The sequence below is a fragment of the Choloepus didactylus genome, chromosome 15 (assembly GCF_015220235.1).
Source record: "Choloepus didactylus isolate mChoDid1 chromosome 15, mChoDid1.pri, whole genome shotgun sequence".
Taxonomy (NCBI): Eukaryota; Metazoa; Chordata; class Mammalia; order Pilosa; family Megalonychidae; genus Choloepus; species Choloepus didactylus.
Genome location: NC_051321.1, coordinates 15260572 through 15281640, shown reverse-complemented (window position 1 = coordinate 15281640; position 21069 = coordinate 15260572). Strand labels below are relative to the sequence as shown.

Here is a 21069-nt window from a genome sequence, read left to right as displayed (position 1 = left end):
CATTCACCATGATTCATCAGATCAGGTTCAGGATTGTTGCGATAACGTCTACTATCAATAGAGCCATGAAAGAATTCTTCATTAGCCGGAGATAAATACATGCAGAGGAAGGTTCAGAATCCAACTCCGTCCTTTGAAAGCTGCCTGGGAACGGAGCAGTTGCCTAAATTGCTTGACGGTATCCTGGGCAGAGGATGCAGCTTCCAGAGCGTGAGATGCAGGCAGGCCACTGCCTGAGCAGAAGCTTCGCGTGGGCACCAATGGCACGCTGCAGTGAGAGGGTCCTCGGACAGGAGGGAGGGCTGCCCTTTGCTTCAGAATAGGTTTCGGAGATGTGCCTTGGTGATTATCCAGTCTGGCTGTCAAGAAACTCCGGACAGTCTGATGGAGAGACGTGGGAATGCTATCACTCTTCCCTTTCTCCGAGCCGGGTGCTGTTTGGAGGAGCCATCCTGCTTTCATGAATTGGCTACTGGTGAATTTCAAGCAGGAATCAAGCCGGTTGCCAAACTATAAATCTGAAGTGTCTCCCCTGGCATGGTGAGTGCATTTCGATATGTCTGACTGATGATTCCTAGAAAAGTAAATCTAGCAGTTTGCTGGCACAGCAGCCTTCCTTGTCAGTAAGAGGGAAAATTTGGTGAACTGCAATTTTTGGAGGATTGGGCTATGGAGACTTCGACTTAGGTATTGGATGATTTGCTAAATCCCTTCTACCAGGTTTGTGAAGGAATTCCCCTGCTGGCGTTTGGCACTCTTTTAATATCCGTGTGGGCACCATAGTAATTAAGATATTCCTTCTGTTAAAGGATATGGTTGAACTCTGGCTTTTAATTTTGTGATTTTAATCTACTTGAATTACTGAGTAATCAGCCTTCCAGACGAGCCACTGGCCCACCTGCGTGGGGGCAAATAGTAAAGAATGCTGGTGTGACTGGCTGTGTCTGTCCCCATGTGTCCTTCTTGGTTGGAACTGGAGGCTGGGAAAGCTCAGAGAACAACCTGGGCCACTTATTTGCCAGAAGGAACTATTTCTTGCCTTCTCAGTAGCTGTGCTGCATTGGGGACAATGCCTCCTTGACACAGTCTCACCAACACTGGCGTGACCACCTAGTGAAGTGTGTCAGAGGCCGCTGTGCTGTCTGTGAGGGGCACTCATCTTTATACTGCCAAACTCTGACGACAAGCCAGAGAAAACTATGCAGAAGCCTTCTAGATCCTGAACTTTTCCCGGGTTTAAGAAAAACAGGCTACCTTTAGCATAGGAACTTTTAAAATAGTATTTTAAAAAATCCTTCATGAAATATAATGGAAATGGCAAAATCCATGAATTTAAACAAAGAGGGAATTAAAAGTCACTGGTTTCACCTATTCTTTTAACACGGAACTCAGTTGTTAGCTTGTATTCTCTTGGTTAAATTCCCCTTAGTGTGATCTCACTGTGTTTCTTCACAGCAGCATATTTATGTACAGCTAGCAACCCCTGATATCCACAAAGATGGCTATCAGAAAAAGAAATCATTGGTGCTATTTTTTTTATCTGTAATTGGTGGTGGAACCTCTGAAAAACAAGCAAGAAAACTTTGATGCAAAGCATTATTCATTCGATATTGGCACAAAAGTTTGTTGATGCAGTATCAAGTAGTAGCCAGTACTTAATATAGGAAGACAGAGGCTAATTTGCTTACTGTCTCTAACTTGTTATGTGATACAGGAAGAGAGAGACCATTTGAAAAGTGGGCTCTTGCGGTTTCATACGGAAATTTTGACCTATCATTGGGGTTTTCTTCTAGAGTTGGGATATTCTGGAATTCCATATAATTCTCATAGTCAAGACATGTCACTGCTTCAGCCCTCTTGACCTTTCCCCCTCCCTCTGGCGGAGTTCTGCATCATACAGAACTCCGAATCAAGTTTATGATGAATGAGCCAACAAAACAAAACCCAACAAAACTCCACGTGATGGTAATGTAGCATGATTTGCTCACAGCCTTTAAAAAGTGTGTTCAGAACAGTTTGTCTTGTTTTAGAGGAAGTAAAAATGGAAATGCTCCTTACCTGTTATTAAATAGTTTCCAGAATATTTCTATTTAGTAAACAAGTATTTTAAAGGGCATTTTCAAAAAACGGGGAAATGCAAATGAGAATCATTGGTCATTACCCATAAAGTAAAAGAACTCTCAAAAAAAAAATCTAATGAAATGTCAGTGGCACAAAGGACTAGACAGAGAGGGAGCCTCACTCTAATTTCATCAGTGGAATTAGATCATTGGTCCTTTTAATTGTTGAAACTCTTACAAGGAGAAAGTTCTAAGCTGCCTTAAATGGGATCAAAGCCAATTCTGCCTTCTCTGTATTTCATCCTTCCCTGAGATAGTACCAGGGTAGTTGTAGGTTGGTGAACATATTAAATATAGACATCTGGGTGCTAGCAGGTGGTGCCTGCACTGTTGGTGTGCTATTCTATTCTCCCATAGAGGTAGAAAAATTCAAAATTAGTTATAGTATTGCTACCTTTTGATAATGTGATGTCTGTCTTTTATTATGAACATTAATCATTGACTTACAATTACTTCAAAATTATCCTGAATTGTTTTCGTTCCCCCCGTTCATGATAAGTAATCTCTTCTGGTCTATCTCTTCTCTTGCCTCATTGCAAATTCTTTGGATCCTGGGTATACATATATTAGCAAAATAGTTGAGTGAAGTTACGGATGTGGTCTGTGGCCATGAAATGGAGCAAGGCTATTTGGTCCTTGTCACAATTCAGCCTACAGTTATTGTCTTTATCTTATAAGGTTCCAATCAGTTGGCCCAATGACACCATAACTATATTTAGAGACTAGAGATTTGTGCTACATGTTAAATTTGCTAAGTTGTAATGATCAATAAAATAGAAACCAAGAACTTGGGTTCTAGCATGGGTTTATTACCATCCTGTTCACATGGAGCTATCAACTCGGTACATTGCAGTTTTCCTATCTGCAGAATGGGGATGATAATGCCTGCCATATCTATTTTACAGATTTGTCTTGATGAACAATAATTGAGATAGTAGGCATTATCAACGCATACAAATTATGAGATGATGTTTTTCCTTTAACAATTTAGTCTACATCCTGATAATCTCATGTCTAATAAGAGGAATTTTACTTAATAAAGTCCTGTAGTATGCCATTCTCCTTCCTAGATGAGGTTAATGTGAAATACCCAGTGTTTCTGCATCAGAAGAGCCTTCCCAAAGTGACACAAACTTAATCAACTGCCATCTGTCCCTAATTTTTTTTCCTACGTCGCGGCTATATGAACACTTTTAAATTGCTATGCACAAAGTGCTTTGGGGGTCTGCTGCCCGTGCACATGTGGCCCGTCTCCATCCAAGAACACCAGGCTGAAGTGGTGGTCTTTGTTCCTTTCTCTCTGTCATTCCCTTGTGCCTCAGTCCCTTGAATACTTGAGTAGGGGAAGCAGCGGTCTCCGGCGTCAAGTCAGTTTCAGCTCTTGAGCTCTGAAAGGCAGCCCACTTGGAGTTCATTACACATTTCTACTCAACACTCTTGCCTTAACATTGTATTGCACAAGAATTCTAAATTCATTTTGGCTGTGTTACAAGGCCTGTTTTCTGCCTGGATGCCCAGGTCCCCCTTTCTTTCCATTGTCTCTGGTTGGTGTCCAGGAATAAAGGATACTTAACATTTAAAAAGGCAGAATTGTTTGCAATGAAAATACTTCCCGCTAACTGGCACTCTCTGAGAACTTTAGAGGCTCAAATGAGGACAGTCATTTCCTTTGGAAGCATATTTACTTTTATACATCTTTAAAAAAAAAGTTATCCATTCGTATATCTTGCTTTCATAATTTGTTTGTTGTCCGTGTGGACCTTAAAAAAAAGAAAATTTCTTAATGCAAAAGACCCTTTGATGAATGGGAGGTTTAATGTTGAGGTACCTGGCAGTGTCCCTTATGTACAAAAACAGAAACCTGTTTCTAAAGATTCTCATGAGCTACTAGGCCTTCACACTGGAATGTGAATTTAAATATACATATGGTGAAATATGGATGTTATAAAATGTCTTGACATTTTTTGCTGATAAAGGAAATCAATAATTAACTCATTTAAAAGCTGTTTGTTGAGCAGCATGGAACAGTGTCGTAAGGTTTAGTAAACCTTGGGTACCTTAGTTTTTCTGTTTTAAGCGTAGCATATCCAAAGAGTTATTCCTTGAAGCAATGCCCTCTTTATAGACATAGGTCTATCAGCCTCAGAAAAAGAAAAACCATTTAACTGCTGTTTTGAGAGGCAGAGCAAGAAGCAGTGGGTTTAGAGAGATGGCAGGGAATGAGGTCTGCATTTTTTAATGTGTTGTATGTGTGTTGTGTGTATGTGTGTTGTGTGTGTGTGTTGTGTGTGTATATGGGTGTTGCTTTCCACAGGAAGAAACTAATCTTTTGGCTTAGAGCCACTTTAGTATTAGCTTCAGTGCTTTCTCTCCCTCCTTTACTCTAAATAATTATTAAGTTTATTCTTTTTTTCTTTTACGGCAGAAGATTAATGGCTTTTCCTGGGCAGGGGTAACTCAGAGCTCAGTGGCTCTATATATAGCACCTGCTGCTAATTCTCCAGTGCCCGGTATCTCCCCAAAACATCTTTGTCTTTAAACAATTTGTTCAGAAGAAGCAAGCTAAGGGTCACTGTGCACTTTGGTGTTGCTCAAAATGTGTTTTATGGATAGTGGGTTTTTCTCCAGGAAGTTTGGCCTGGCGGGTCCTTTAAAGAAACCGGACGTCCTAGCCCCTCCCTGGGGAGGCACACCTCACTAACCAAGCTTGTAAGGCTACCAGGAACCTGTTGGACCTGTGGGAGTGGTGCCATGCTAAGAGTCTTTGCCATTAACTTTTTCTCCCTTTTTCTAATTTCTTCTTTCTCAGTAGGTTTCAGGCTCAGCTGAATAGTTCCAATAGCCTGGGGTATATGTGACTTCATAGAGTGATAAAACACAAAAAGGGAAAATTCTGGGAAAATTACAATGCTAAGGATCAGTAACTTGTGGTTTTAGAAAATGGAATGCTCTGGGCAATGCAGATTGTCAGAAGGGCCAGCAATCACCAGTTTAAAGGCATCTTCATCTTTAGGGGTGGTAGTAGGGGCAATGGGGCACCTCATCTATATGGCCATAGTAACAGTTGAATAAATCTTTATTGAATGAATGAATGAATCAATGAATGAATGAAGAGTGATCTTTCTCATCAGAAACATACTCATTTGAGGTGTTGAAGTCAGTGTGGTTACAAAGTTGTGTTAATTTAGGAGGCCCGGCAGCCTGTTACAGTGAAGGAAGAGAGGAATAAACCCCCCTGGCCCGGCCGGCCTGTTGTTGCTCTTCCTTAGCTTCTCCTGAGCAGCTGAGAAGCCTGGCAACAAGGGGCCACCTGCGGCCCACCAGTTGTGTTGGACAGCTGAGACTTTGCTAGGTACAGTGATGAAACCACGGAATTGAATATTCTCTGTGCTATATGCAGAGTTCTCTTATAAACATCTTCCATTGTTATTCACGGGTAATCTGGAGAGCAGTGAATTCTTTCTTATTCCCGTGTTTGGGAAGAACAGTTAAAGACCCAAAGATGTTTCTCAGACCTTAGACCTGGAGCACTAGGAAGCCTTAACTCTTTGTAAGCCAACTAACTACACAGATTCAAATTTGAAGTTTCCATTCTCTTAGAATAGGATTCCCATGGCTCAAGGGTTTTATTTATTCTTGTCACATGTACAATGCAAACACTTTCTCTGCCTGTTTATTTCATTGGTATTATTGTATAATTACATAACAGCATCTTACAGTTGAGCGCTACCTCCATGACAATTTAGAATAACCATTGTCTTTTGCAGATGAAGAAACCGAGGCTTGGAGAGATAAAGCTTCTTGCTCAAGTTCACTCAGACTGTTCAGCGCAGAGTTGAACTGGAACCCAGGCTTCTTGAATGCCCAAGTAATATTCCTCCTGCTATATTAAGCTGTCCTTAAAAACTCGCATCAGTGTTACTTCTTGGTTTCCACTGTGGCAATGTGAATTCCTGGAATCTATGATCTTTAAACTTGTAAAAAGGGATCTCTTGCTATGTACTTCACTGTATGACACAGATAAGAAAAGGAACTGCTTTGCTGAAGTGAGGCTGCAGTGGTGATGGGAGATCTGAAGCCCAGCCTATCAGCATCCCCTCTCACCTTCTGCACCCAAACCTAAGGCATATACACGGAATCCAGGATCCCAGGAATCCAGGAGTTCAGATACATAGGTTTAAAAAAATCACTGCTTTTGCTCAAGCACAAGGAAAACCACTTTTACAGAAGGTTGGTGATATTAGGTGGGAATAGCAATCCTGTGCATGGCAAGAAACACCTTAAAATTAAATAGTATTCAGCATTTTTATTAAAAGTCCCATTGCTGTCCCTGCCACTAGGAAAGTCCCACTGACCATCCTTCTCGTCAGGTCTGGTTGGCAGGCTGCCACGTTGCCAGGGCCTGCTCTCTCTGACTAGCCAGATGTCATCCCCTCTGCTCGCTCCCCAGATCAGAGAAATCGCCTGTTCAAAGCTTCCTTCCTATCTAGCTTCTGAGGAGCATCTCCTGGTTGTTGTTTTAACTTCACTATGCAATGCAATTTGGGCCTTTTGTAGCAATCATCTCCTTCCAAACTTTTAAACAACCAAAGAAAAGTTATCAAGGCATTTTCCTATACAGAAGATTCTATACCCTTAGCAAGCAAAACACTGACAGAAGCTTTGCAATCTCATTTTCTCCTTTAATTTGCCACAATTCATATTCTTAAGCAGAGTTCTCAGCCAGTCCATCAGCCTCAGTGGGTAGAAGGAAGGCAGTCAGCAATTTATTCTTCCCTTATCAAGACCAAAGACCCTGGGGTAACTTTTTAAAAAATTCGCATTACATTATTGCCCAAGCCCTCTCTTCTCTCCCTTTACCTCTGCCCCCAAATACAAACAAACTGCTAATTCTTGCTAGTACCAGTTATGAAAAGGGAAGTCTTTTTCATAAGGAAGGTGTATCTCAGCTCAACTGGTTTTTTTTGTTTGTTTGTTTGTTTGTTTGTTTGTTTGTTTTGAGTAATTTCAATATAAGTTTTCATGAGAGGAGTGATTATAGTGAATGGTAAAAATGAGATTTGTTGACTTATCCATTCTACTTCTGTCCCCAAGGATCATGGAAGAGTATGGATTAGCTCACACAAGGGAATGTAACTGCATCACCAAAAAAAATAGCAAAAGCTGTTTCATTGAACATTTGGGCTGTCCTCCATAAAACTCAAACTATGAAAAAGAAAGAACATGTTTTCCTCTAAGATAATTCTGAAGTCTTTGCCATGGTTTACAGTCAACAACAATTTAGGCTGATTGCTTTCTAGGTGTAAAATGGAAGTATTTCAGAGGGGGAGAGCTATATCTGGGTATTTTAGACCTAACCCTTACATCTTACATGCATATGGTTTCCCGCATGAATAGTTAATAGGGAATTCCATTCTGTGATATATGCAAAGATAAGAACATGAGTGTATGTGTGTGTGTGTGTGTGTGTGTGTGTACATATATATATGCTTCAGTGTATACATGAAATAAATATATGAATGAAACAGATGAACAATGAAACATCCTTTTAGTTGGCAACAATATATATCGACTAAGATAAAACAAGAACATAAATAAGGGTGGATGCTTTTCTTTATTTAGACACAAATAATGGTCTGATGCTTCTTGTAATGAAATCAGCTCTGCTACTGGTACTTATTTTCATAAATAGCTAGCATTTATTAAACACTTATATGTACCAGATACTCACTAAAATCCTAGTCCTCGGCACTACTATAATCTTCACAACAATTCTATGAAGTACTCATTCTGATCCCCATTTTACTGAGGAAATTGAGGCTTAGGAAAGAGAAGTAACTTATCCCCAGTATTATCAGTGAGTGACAGTACCAGAATTCAAACCCAGCTGTTTGATTTCAAAGCTGTGTTCTTCCCTGCTATTATATTGCCTCCCCTGAAATTCTGTTCTTATTTTCATACCTTATTTTGAAAAACATACTGTATTTATTTTTTATTATGTTAAGTTAGGAAGAGGTCTTTAAAATTCTCAGTTGATTCTGTGGCTCTTTTATTAAATACACATTGACTTTTTCCTTCTCCCACTGCTGGCGAAAGGAGAAATGAAGACTTCCCTTGAAGTCATGTGCTCCACAATTTCGTTCCACACTTAAAATTTGTTCCATCCTTAAATGTCTCAGTACATTTAGAACCCTCGCTTATTTGGTCAGATACTTCTTTGCCCTCAAGATAATTTTAAAGTTGGCACTTTTAAATGTCATTATAATTCTTTGCATGTGGTAAGTGTTCAATGAAGTTCTGTTGAAGTAAACAAGCATATTACATTTTTTTGAGAATAAATATGGTCCAAGAGTACTTAATATCTGCAAAGTTTGAAAATAATTTCAGTTCCAAAAAAAAGTCAGTCAAATTTTTTATGATTTGGTAAAAAATAGTATGTTAAAATGAGTTTCCAGATATTTTCCCAGATCTGGCCTTATGTGTCTTGGTTGTTGTTTTTTTTTTTTCCCCAGGAAAGTACATCCCCCAGTTTCCCATAACTATTGCTGATCAAGAGTCTATCACTATCAGTCATTGAGCTTGGTGCTTCATAGATATTTTACATACAAATATTGTAGCAATCCACTAGGATGGGTATTCTCTCCATTTGCAGATGATGTTAATCACTCTACCAAAGATGCCCCATTAGAATCAGAAGAACAGGAATTCAAGGCCACATCTGTGTATTTTGAGAGTCCTTCCATGTTTGATCTGTGAAAACACTCTCTGCTTCTTTGGGCAAATTTATTCTATGGAATTTGTTCACACCACTCTTACGTGGCACAGAATGGAACACTTGGCTATTTGCGTTTTATTCCTCACTGATGAAGAAGAGATGATATTAAATGAAATGGCTTCAGACTTGCTTTGTCTTAGTTGCTTCCCTTCCATAATCCCATCCTGACACCTACACAAACTCAATAAAGGGATTTCTTTTAACTAAATGCACACATATATAATTTTTCTATTAGGATTAGTGCCTGATATGGACTCAAACTTCTGGAACTGGAAGCCTGGAATCCTCCCTGTTTCCAGCTCTAGCACCGGGTGACCTTGGGCCAGTCATGGAACCCCCACTGGGCCCAGGCTTCCTTATCTGCTTTCCCAGAGGTTTGCCTTTAGTATACAATGGCCTTTAAAATACCATAACATCTCCCAAAAATTTTAGGACAAAGTACATTTTACATGATGTAAAGGGCTGAACGATGACCCTCAAAAAGAAATGTCTATGTGTGCTAATCTCTTGGACCTACACATATTACCTTATATGGCAAATGATGTGATTAAATTAAGGATCTTGAGAGAAATAGCTTATCTTGGATTATCCAGGTGGGACCTAACTGCATTCGCATGTATCCTTATAAGAGAGAGGCAGAGGGCGTTCTGAGGCAGAAGAGGAGGAAATAATGAGACCAGAGATTGGAGTGATGCAGCCACAAGCCATGGAATGCTGGAGCGACATGAAGCTGGAAGAGACAAAGAGTGGATTCTTCCCTAGAGAAGAGGGGAGTGTGGCCCTGTCAACACCTTAATGTCAGACTTCTAGCCTCCAGAACTGTGAAAGAATAAATTTCCATTGTCTTAAGCCACCCAGTTTGTGGTAATTTATTATAGAAGCCACAAGAAATGAATACACTTGGTTATATTACAAAATGCCTTTTCTGCCTATGATAGGCAATATTTATAGAGGAATGTGTGCAGCATTCTCAACTCAACGTACATCCTGGTGTAGCTGTCAAAGACTCTGGAATGAAATGTGTTTAAACTCTTCTCTTGGGCAAGAGATCTGGGGTTCTGGCCTGGGTTTGATGGATTGAGCAGGGCTTAGATGTGGGGGGGAATCTGTCCTTGGCTGGAAAGTATTGAGCAAAGAGGGGAAAACAGTGTCTGCAGCTCCCTACTTCTAAGAACTAAGAAGAACTGTCCTGATTGCCAAATCCAAATTGAAAGTGCAAATCTATGTGAAGTGAAAGCTCTACAAATGGGGTCAGCAAGGTGAGTAAATTCAGGATCAGACCCTGTGAATACCAGAAGAGATCCCTAAAACATTGGCCCATGATGGCCAAGACTGAGGGCTTTGGGTAAGGAGTGGAGGCTGCTCATGGCTAACAAGGGTACTGAGTTTTATAGAAGGGATCTTAAAAGTCTTATAATCCAACTCCTTAGATGTTACTTGAATTTCCTCACACTTAGCCATGTTATCACCCAACATTATTTATTTATTATTCATCCAGTCCATATTTAAGAAACATTACAAAATGCCTTTTACAAAATGCCTTCTATATGCCAGGCCACAATCATGGTTAAGATAGGGAGTTCACAGTGTTTTGTAACAAGATGTCTTAAGAGGAGATGAACATTGTACTGGAGGAGTGTACAGTCGCTGGGTCAGCCAGGATGGATTAACTGTGCCTGGAGGGCCCTGGGTTGGCATCTGAGAATGTGATATTTGAGCTGAGTTGTTACAGGTAAATAGTATTTGCCTTGGAGGTAGCTCATTTCCTCTTTGGAAAGTTCTTCCTTACTTTGAACCAAAATGTCCGCTTCATTAATTTTTACCTAATTTCTGAATGATCGTTATAACCCAAACCAATGACTCTTGAGAACTTTAATCTCAATGGGTGAAAAGATAACAGGAATGTCAGAAGTTTGTTTTCAGTAAGTCTTTGCCTTAGAAAGAGTAGTTCCTTGGGAAGGAAACTACTGGGTAGTCTCATTCTCTTCTTCCTTCTTCTTCTTTCAAGGCTGAGGAACACTTAGCCTGATCAACATGTTTCTTTTCCAGAAAGCTTTTGAGATCTTTGCCTCTATGGTGACCTCACTCTCTCTCCTCTGAACTGATGGTCTACATTGTTCGTTTGATTATTAACTCTATGTTAGCTTTTATATCTCCCATAAGCTTTGTCTTTCCCAAATATTAATGCCTTGAGGACCTGGTTGGTTTTGTTTGCATCTTTCCCAGATCAGGAGCAAATATTCCTTGAGCTCCTGTTATATGTGAGAGACTCAATGTGTGCCATGGGCCACGCCAAGTACCAGGTGGAACCCAGCTGGAGAGATGCCCAGTGAGTATTTGACAGTAGATTGATCTAGTATCATTTTATAAGACAGGATAAAGCTCACTCTCACTTTTGTCAGGAACTGAATTATTTAAGCACCAGGACTGTATGTAGCTTACAGCGAGAAGGTAATTAGGTGACTTAAATTAATTTTTGGCAGCAACTAATTGGAGCCTCAAGTCTTTTGTCTTTAAAAAGCTAATCCAAAACAACAAAATAAAATGACTAAGTATTACTTAAACAATATTATTCACAGACTTGAAATACAGAATTTAATTAAATTGAAGCTGCAAATCTTTTTACAGAAATTAATTTGAATGTCTTCAGAGAAAAGGGCCATGCCTACCTCTGGATTGTGCCTGTGAACATTTCCCACCCAGGTCACCAATCCCAGTGACATCTGGGGCTGGGGAGGGGATGTCCTTAATTACTTCTACATGGGAAGATGTGAGATTCCGTTTTCTAACTTAGCCATGGTTTCATTTTCCCAGGGATGCTGAGCAGATCTAAAACTTGTAAATGATTAATGCATTGAAGGAACAATGTTGATATGATCATTTATTTCTAAGATAAGACGGGAATCACAATTCTCAATTGTACAAGAACATGACCAAATATAACCCAGCAACTAAAAACTGCAGACACACACACATACACGTGTATGCACAAACATAAACAGAATCTCTCTAGAAAACTCTCTTCTTCCAAGATGAGTTAATAGCTGTAGTTGAAAGACCTCAAGCTTTGGAATCAGACTGACTTGGGATGGAAGCCGTCTCAGGGATGTGCCTAAATTACTTAACCTCACTAAGATTTGGCTTCCTTGGCTGGCGAAAGGGTAGAATGATACTTAGCCCATAGGTTTACTTGAGGATTAAATGCAATAAAAAATTAAAATGCTCAATATAGTGCCTGGAAATAGAAAGTCCTCAATAAATAGTTTCTTACCACACACATCTCTTTGTTTCTCTTTTAAGCCTTCCTTAATAACCACAGGTAGAATGAATCTCTTCTAGCAAAATCCTATTGCTCTTTGGACACTGTATTTCAATTTTTTTGTACACCTTTTTCTTCAGCTAAGTTTTGAGCTTCATCCTATTATCCCCAGAGTTTAGCAAAGTTCCTGGCCCCCAGTTGAATAAATGGATGGAAGGGAGGACAAAGGGTAAATCTTCTTCTCCTTCAGCAAGGTGATCCAAATTTCACAATCTTTTCTTCTTTTTTCATTTTTATGTGGTATGAAGAATGGCAGAAAGATGGTGGATAAACAGAACTGAAAAAAGGTGTCTAAGAAAACCCATCAACAGGAGCATGAGCTTTCGTAGCTTAATTCTGTTAACAAACATTAGCTAATAGAAAATATCAGGGGTAAATAAAAATGGGATGAAAACACTGAAAATAGGGATGAGTGCAATCTCATACACTATAAACTTCAAGGAACTTCTGGGTGGCGTAAAGAGTAGGAAAATAGGGAGAAGAAAGTTACCAAAGACAAGTCACAACTTGCCTTCAGAGTTGCTGCTAATCCCTCAAAACAAGAGGAAGTCCCCACAGATGTCCAATGTGCAGAAGCAAGGGCTGAATTTGAGGGGGGCTATGGAAGAGAGGGAGACCCTTCAGTTTGGAGCACTGTTCATAACCTAGAGCTTTCAGAAGAAAGTTGAGCTCTTTGAGGATCATGGAGAATCCTTGTTGGCCTGGATGAATTATTTACTTTCAAAGATAAAGAAAAAAGAACTTTCCAAGAGGGTTGGGGGTTGACTGGGGAAGTTGATCTCAGACTTAGCCACAATAGCACTCACTGCCAGATGAAGATGGAACAAAGCTCTGAGAGAAAGAGAGAAGCAGGAATATTATCCTCATTGAAGACGAATAGTAACTGGCGGACATTGTCAAATACTGAAGAACTTGGAACACAGTATCCCTGAGCCCTTCTTTAAAAATGCTTATAATTAAATCTGGCCCATAAAGATATGAATCAAAACTAAGAATTCAAGAATGGCAAATCCAGGGTAAAAAGACCGGGAGTGAGCACCAAGTCCATTTAAAAACAGAATTAAGACTTAACTGAGGGTATTATATAATAGCCTCTTACACAGATATTAGAAATGTATCCATTAAATATTCTTGAAAGAAACAAAAACAAAATTAAAAAATCCTCCCCAAACAAACAAACCTCAAGATGCTTTACAGCTGAAAGAGGAATTTTTTTAAAGTCATAAATAAGGAAGTACTGGTATGAATTAATGGTAATCAAAGGTAAATAACTGTTGTTGAAATCAGTGAAATATAGAATGCAAATATCATAAATAATTTGTGTGAAGATAATATATGTAATGTAAACAATAATCATTTAATAACAATAAATTAGGCTTTCTAAATGATTCCATCAAAAATATAGATGTTATGGATTGGAGAGGAAGAAGGAAGTAATAAGATGCAAGATGCTAATTTCCTCATCCCACAGAAAGGGGAGAACTGGGGACAGTCTATATATATTGTGTTTTATTCTTTTTTTTTTATTCTGGTAATGTATGTACAACATAAAATTTCCCATCTTAACCACTTTCAAGTATATGTTTTATTCTTAAAATCCAGAAATAGAGGGTCAGTCGTTTTTTTCTTTAACTTTAAAACATCTAATAGTATTTAAAATAAGCTATATATAAGCCTTGCAAATTACTAGGGAAAAAGAAAGGAAAAGAAAACACAATTCATTCGGACAAAGAGAGAAGATAAATAAAACTCCCCTGGATTTTGGAGTTGTCCCTCTCTGCTGGGGTCATTTTCGTGCATCAGTTGGCATGCCTCTAAGACCCAAGTCCAGCTCCCTTCTGCAGAGCCCCTATCTGGCCCTCAGCCTCAGTGAACACACAGCTATCAGTTCACCGGCCATGCCTGGAAGCGTAGGCTGACCCAGCCACATCCCCAACTCTTGGCTTTGCCCCCAAATAGGGGCAGCCAACCACAGGCTCTTATCTTGAGACTTTCCTAGGCAGGAGGCACTACAGGGGGCCGAACTCAAGCCCTCTGAATAATGGGGTAGCATCTTTCCATGGGTCTGAATGCAGAGGGCAAACTGCACCTCCGCACCTCTCTTCAAAGGAATCCCGACTCCTGACTTTCCACCTCAGGTTCTTAGCCTTTCCTTACACAGTGGTGGTCCCCAAAGCATCAGCATCAGCCATTACCTGGGGACTTGCTATCACTGCAGGTCTGTTCCATCAATCTGATTTCAAGTACGGCACCACTTTCAGGCTGTTCTAATTACTATGACTTATAATTAAAGGTAATAACCAGTAGAGAAAATTCTTTCCCCCTCTTCTTCCCACTCTCCTCCTGCTTCCACCCCAAGTTTCTTGGTTATTCTTGGATCTTTAGTTTTTCTTATAAATTTAGAATGATTTGCCCCAGAATGATTTGCATGAGATATCCTATTGGGATTTTGCTCAGAATTGCCTTAAATTCATAGCTTAATTTTGAGGGAATTGGTATCTTTATAATGTCATGTCTATTAATCCATTAGCATGGATTTTATTTACTCACATTTTTTTAAATATCCTTCAGTAATGCTTCTTCTTTCCTCCATACTCCTACGATTCATCTTTGTTACATTTGTCCCAAGGTTTCTCAGAGTTTTAACTCGTATGGTAAATGCCATAATTTTGTTCTCTTGTGTATTCTAATTGATTATTGGTGATGCACAGAAAAGGCATTGATTTTTTTGCTGGCTGATCTTATGCCAGCAACCCTACTAAACCCTCTTATTTTGTTTTAATAGTTTGTCTATAGAGTTCCTTGGGTTTTCTCTGTAGAGTGCGTTATTTTCAAATACTTTGGATTCTTAACACACAATCGTTTATTTCATCTAATTTTTCAAATTTATTCACAAAAATGGTTCACAGTATATCTCATGACTTTAAATATTCCCATGTGTAGTTACATTCTTTTCTTAATTCTTAATATTATTTATGCCTTCTTTTTTCCTTAAACAATCTTGATAGAGATTTGTCTGTTTTATTAATATTTTTTGAAGCATAGCATTTGCTTTTGTTGATAATCTTGATTTTTCCTTGTTCTCTATTTCATTAATTCTGCTCTTATCTTTTAGCCTTTTAAGTGAATAACTCCCTTTTCTCCCCACCCTTTCTTGTTTTTTAGTAAATATATGTAAGATTATACATTTCACTCCTACGTACCTCTTTAAACTGCATCCCGCATGTTTTGATATGGAGAATTTTGCTGTTATTTTAGATCTAAGTATTCCATAATTTCCATTGTGATTTCTTCTTTAATCTTTGGATGATTTAGGTTTAGGATTTTTTTTCATTTCCAATTTTCATAATCATCTTTTTATAGGTGATTTATGACAATTACTTTGTGGATACATAACTGGTTTTTATGTTAAAAAAATTTCTGGAATTTGAGTTTTGGTATATCTGTGTCTAATAATATACTATATATTCTGTAAATTGAGTGTTGTTGGTGTGAGGTTTTTTAATTTCTATTTTGGTTAGCTTTCCAACAGGCTTTTCTTTAAAAAAAAAAAAAAGTGTTCTGCTCCTGCCTCATGTTTTGTTTTGTTTTACTTCTTTATATAGTCTAAACATTTTTGTATATTTTAAATATATTTTAGTACATAAAAATAAATTTTGTAAAAATATTTTTGTGCATTTTTTATATTTTATTATAAATTGTTTTTTGTATTCTAAATATTCTTTGCATATTCTATGTATATCCCATAACACTGTATATTCTAAATTTCATTTCAAATTATTCTATTATATCCAGTATTGGGAGTGCATTTGTTTCCTCATGAGGTTTGTAATTTTCTGTTGTGAGCTCATCTTTATCAGTAGCTGTTTTCATGAAAGTCCCATCAGTTTGTAAAAGCATCCCTGCATAGTTATTCAGCTTTTAGTTTCATAGATTCTGTAGGTTTTTCTGGTCCAGGATCAGGTTTTTAGTTAAGTTTTCAGCTTGGCACTCCTGTACCATGTGAGTATCATGAATTCTGACACCACATTGGTGTGTGTTTCAGTTCTGTTCAGGTTCCTGAGTATGCTGTTTTGGATCTATTATGTCCCCTGCAAAAGCCATGTTTTAATCCAATCTTGTGGGATATTTGGATTATGTTGTTTCCATGGAGATGTGAATCACTGAACTGTAGGTGATACTTTTGATTAGATTATTTCCATGGAGGTGTGGCCCTACCCATTCAGGGTGGGTCTTGATCAGTTTACTGTAGAGCTTTAAAAAGAGCCAACACAAACTGAGAAGCTTGCTGACACGGATGCTTAGAGATGCCTGGAGATGTAGACAGAAGAACATTTGGAGATGCTAAGCTAAGAGATGAACCCCAGAGTTTTCCCTGGAGAAGCTAAATAAACCCCCTTTATAAAAGCCAACCCATTTCAGGTATTTTGCATAATGGCAGCATTATGTTGGTTTTTTCCCCACTCATGGTTTCACATAGTCGGCAAGCTTGGGCTTGTGGGTGGAATTTTTCCTGTCCTTCTTTCAAGGAAGTGGCAGCTCTTTTACTTCTCCTGACCTTATGTGCACAGCATCACACAAGATCTGGGTGTGGTCAGGGCCTGTACCCCATACTTGCCTTCCTGTGGAAGCACTGAAGGCCCACTCATTTTGTGCTCCTTCGCTTCAGCTTTCACTCACAGCTGTGATTTCGAGAACCAGGCATCTAGCTCTTTCCTTTATTGTTTTCTGGTTCAGTTATACCCCTATGAGTTTTGTTTTCTTATATTTTATCAGCTTGTAAAAAATGTGCGTAGAGTGGGTGAGGTTTTCTCTGTGTCAGCTGAGCTATCTTGAAATCATTTTTTAAATTATCAAATTGGCATAACTTAAGGAAAGAAGAGGTAATTCCCATTGTTGCCAGTTGTCCAAGGTTATTAGTGTTCACATTTACCATTTGGAAGGAATGTAAATTGCAGTACAATTTGACAATTCCTATCAAAAACCATAGAAAAATGTGCATATCCTTTGAACAGGCAATTCTATCCTGGTAATTTATCCTAAATAAATAATTAAGGATGTGGGCAATATTGTGGCACCATTATTAGAGAATGGTAAATTGCACTAATGGGAAATACTTTTAAGCAAGCCATGTGAAGGGTTTTAGACAACTGAAGTGTACAGGATACACTGTCTCCCCAACCAAAACACACTTTTCTGGCTTTTGGTTGTTGAAATCCTCATTTGAGATAATTTTTCATATATTGTTTTGCCTATTAAATCAAGGACAGACTTGGTATTTCCATTCTACCTACTTTAGCTCCTCTCAAAGTATAATTATGAAGAAGTTAAAAACATATTTCTCATAAAGATATATAGTACATAGTGGACATGTGTCAAGTATTTACGTAAATGACTTATTTAAAAGAGGATATGGGAAAAGGAAATAAGATTGCTGCATTAGATGGAAAACTGTTTCTGTCCCACAAGTCAATACAACCATTACCTTTAGGTGTCTCTTTTCTACCGAACTATAATAATTTGTATCTCTATCACACAAAAATTATTTGCAACTTATAAAAGTCTACAAGCTAACACAACTTTACTGACTCTGGGTCTCAAATACTAACAAATAATGAGGCAAAGTGACATTTCCCTAAAGAATTAAGACATTGCTCTAATAGGACATTAAAAGATGTGCAGTTTTTTTTAAAAAACTTATTTCCAGTTTTTGAAGCTTTTTCTGAATAGCCTCAATTGTCTCAGTCGATGATAAAACTACTCTTCTGGTTCCTTAGAAACTGGTCATTCCTTGCATATACCATAAATTTTCCCGTCTTCCTCAGCTTAGTCCTTTTTGTTCATTACAGTCCTTCCTTTTGGAATGCACATCCCCTCCCCTACTAGCCACCCTTCAAACCCTGGCTCAGATAACTTCTTAAAATTTCCCCCTCCCCCTTCCACACTTAGGATTAATCATTTCTTGAGCCACCCTCCCATTTTTCTTTGTGGCCTTATCATGGCCATGACTACATATTGTCTTTATTAGAGGAATTATTTACATCTCTGCCTCCCTTAGTAAATTATAAATTTCTTGATGACTTAACTCTATCTTATTCACATTCCATCACGATACCTAGAATAGCGTCTTGTAGGCAGTGGATCCCTGTGCATTTTGGTCGAAGGTTAGTGCCTTCTTTAGAGAGCACAACTCCACAGGGGCAAAGTGAGCACTCAGAGGAGCACGAAGGAAGGAAAAGTTAACTTTGTGAAAATCTGAACTGGTCTCCTTTTCCCTTCCCTTGCTGAGGAAGAGAACAGTTTTATGAACACAAAGAATGATTTCTCCTGAGAAGCTGGCCCTGCAGTTGGGGAATGATGTGGTATGATAGGACAGAGTTGTCAATCTGTATTTTTTTTTTAATGATTTATACTTTCAATGAATTGGGACTTTTAGTATTTCTCCAACTCAAAGGATGATCAAACTAAAATGGTGCTGAGTAAAAAAAAAAAAAAAAACTAACATTGTACAGAAGGTATTTTAACTAGTCAAATTAAAAACAGATGTCTTAAATTAAAACACATAAATTATTTGAGCTTAAAAATTTCATAAATCTTTGTGATGAAAATCTATCACTCAGGACTTAATAAGATAGATTTTGAAGGCTTACATATTTCTATGTTTAGTTAATTGATGACATTCAATAAAATGCCCTTTTAAAGAGCTGCTTACAATTATAGACAACAATGATTATGTTGTTATTACATTATCTCCAGTTCAGTATTCTTCTTAAAACTTGTTTAACTTTGGGAAATTTAGAAGTTTGGAATAGCGCACAGAGGAAAATAATTGTCAAATTCCAGTGCCTGGAACTAATCATTATTAATATCTTGGAATACTTGCTATGACTTATTCATAAAAATGATTAGTTTTTATAAAAGTGATACATGTTCATTGTAAAGAATTTGCATAGTTTAGAAAAGTACAAAGATGAAACAAACAAAACACAAATTTTTCCTGAAAATGTCAGTCACTTCACAATTTGTATGTTGTCCTAAGCAAGGGCCAGACTAATCTTCTGGTTTATATTCATGTTAAGTGTTTATTCAGCCAACTAGAGCTTCATCTGGGAAATCCTATTTTCTGCTTTAAACTTCATAATTTATATAAAATAGATTTTCAAAACTTTCTTTGATTTCACTTTGGAGAAATGAGGTTCTTTTCCATGCGTGCAAAATGAATAAAGAACTGAGACATGAATTGTGAAATGTGACATGGTTTACTAAAGAATACAATCAGCTTGAGACTTCAATGATTAATAGTCCAATTTGGAGAGATCAGTATTGGGATGATCGTATCTGATTCAGAAATCCTTGAGAGTATTTGACTACTGTATCTGTTTGCTACTCCTGAACATATTTCCTGAAAACATGGTTTTATACAAGGCATTTGCTGCAGTATGGGCCCTTTCTTTCCCACATTCGCTGCTCTGCCTGGAATGGCTGAGCTAATAGGTCATTGCTTAGAAAAGTGTCCTTCTCATGTCTTCTCCTGAATGGAAAGATTCCTAAAACAGCATCTGCAACCTTCCCAAACCTGGACCAAAGTCTTTCATGACCAAGGCATTTTCTCCTAGGCCTAGAAAAGAAAACAGTGATGGTCTAAAAACATTTCCTTTCTCTTCTTCAGTGTGTGGGGGAGGTAGATGCGAGCCCACCTCTCTTGGGAATCCCAAGCTCTGACTCCAACACCTTTTTTTCTTTATTAGCAAAGGACTTCATACTCTGATACTAAATGTTTTCACCTCCAAGATGGGGAGAAGAGCGATGCTCCAATAAGAACATTTATCCAGCTTGACGAAAGAGGATGCTCAAGGGGAGATACTGCAGAATGGTCTGCGGTGGGCAAATGCATCAGGCTAAATTTGCATATGGAGCTGGGCAGGTGGAACATTCCATTTCATGACACCATCCACAGGAACTGGTATTAACATCTGCTCTACCAGTCCATGGTGAACATAGAAAACCACACTCACTACGCCTATAAAAGAAATCATTTTTTTCTCTACAAACGACAACAACAAAAGAAACACACATTTCCCTGCATTAATAAACTCTGCTTTAATAAAAAGTCCCTTCTATCTCACTGAATGACTCATCATTACAGTTCTGAAAAGCTAGACCTAGCTATTTTCTGGGCCCAGAGAGCCTCCCTGGCTGAGAACCCTGGTGCCACCACTGGTAAAAACTAAATGAGAAATAACAATTTCTCCTCACATTTTGTGATGTCCTTGTCTTACTTGTGGGGATCTGGCATTACTGTTTTCTCCTAACAGATGAAGTTAAGTGCCTTGTCCCAGGTCACTGGGCTAGGAAGCGACAGTGAACCTCTTGTCCTCTTGTCCTCTTCTGCATTCTTCCTTCTTCCAACACTACCAGGCCTGGCCAATTCCAAGAATGCACTATTATTCACATGACAGAAAAAGACATGACATTTTGATGATGGTATAAAAATCAGTTCCATGAGAAACCTGTCTGGGAAACTTTGGGAGGAATTAATTTTGTGATCAACCCTATCATGGGGTCCCAGTTCTGCAAAATGGTGATCTGAGCCAATATGGAACTTTCTCCTGCTACAGTCCCCTAGAAATTGAGGATAAAATGGAAGAAAATAAAACAAATGAACAAACAGAACACACACAACTGAGTTTGGAAGAAAGAAAGGAAAATCCCTGGATGCCAGGAATCAAGAGGAGATGCAAAGCTAGTGCAGAAAGCTTGGCAGCTGTTGAGGGACCATTCAAGGGTCATGGACTCAAACAGAGGTTCATATGGCTGGGGGCTTTTAAAGCCCAGGCAGGGTCAGCAGCTAGCAC

At 38.5% G+C, this 21069-nt stretch overlaps 1 long non-coding RNA gene across 1 annotated transcript in view; it reads right to left on the bottom strand.

Annotated features, from left to right (window-relative positions):
• Positions 1–21069, bottom strand: part of LOC119510960 — an 82708-nt gene that overhangs the window by 29716 nt on the left and 31923 nt on the right. The window lies entirely within an intron of this gene.